Below are 320 nucleotides of genomic sequence, written 5' to 3' on the forward strand. Positions count from 1 at the left end.
ACCATGTTCAATGGTCCAGCTTTTCCAGTGTCAAGCATTCCCCAGCTCTAAGGCAGCCAGTCCCTCCCTCCTCCATATTTCTAAATCGCCTTACCATATTGTTTTGTAAATTGATTGCATAAACCCAATGAATTCAACATAGACAATTTATCATTGCTGTAGACCACCAGCTTTAGTGTCAAACTTTTCAGTCAGGTCCTGGGGCAGACAAAACTGGGTAAGAATTCTTCCCCTTCTAATTAGCAGACTTTTGTTGAGACTCAACATTAGGAGATATTAGAGTCTAGAAACCCAGCCTCTCAATTGTGAATATTTTGGCA

This window comes from Galeopterus variegatus, unplaced genomic scaffold (genome assembly GCF_000696425.1).
Source record: "Galeopterus variegatus unplaced genomic scaffold, G_variegatus-3.0.2 Scaffold5974, whole genome shotgun sequence".
NCBI classification, from domain to species: domain Eukaryota; kingdom Metazoa; phylum Chordata; class Mammalia; order Dermoptera; family Cynocephalidae; genus Galeopterus; species Galeopterus variegatus.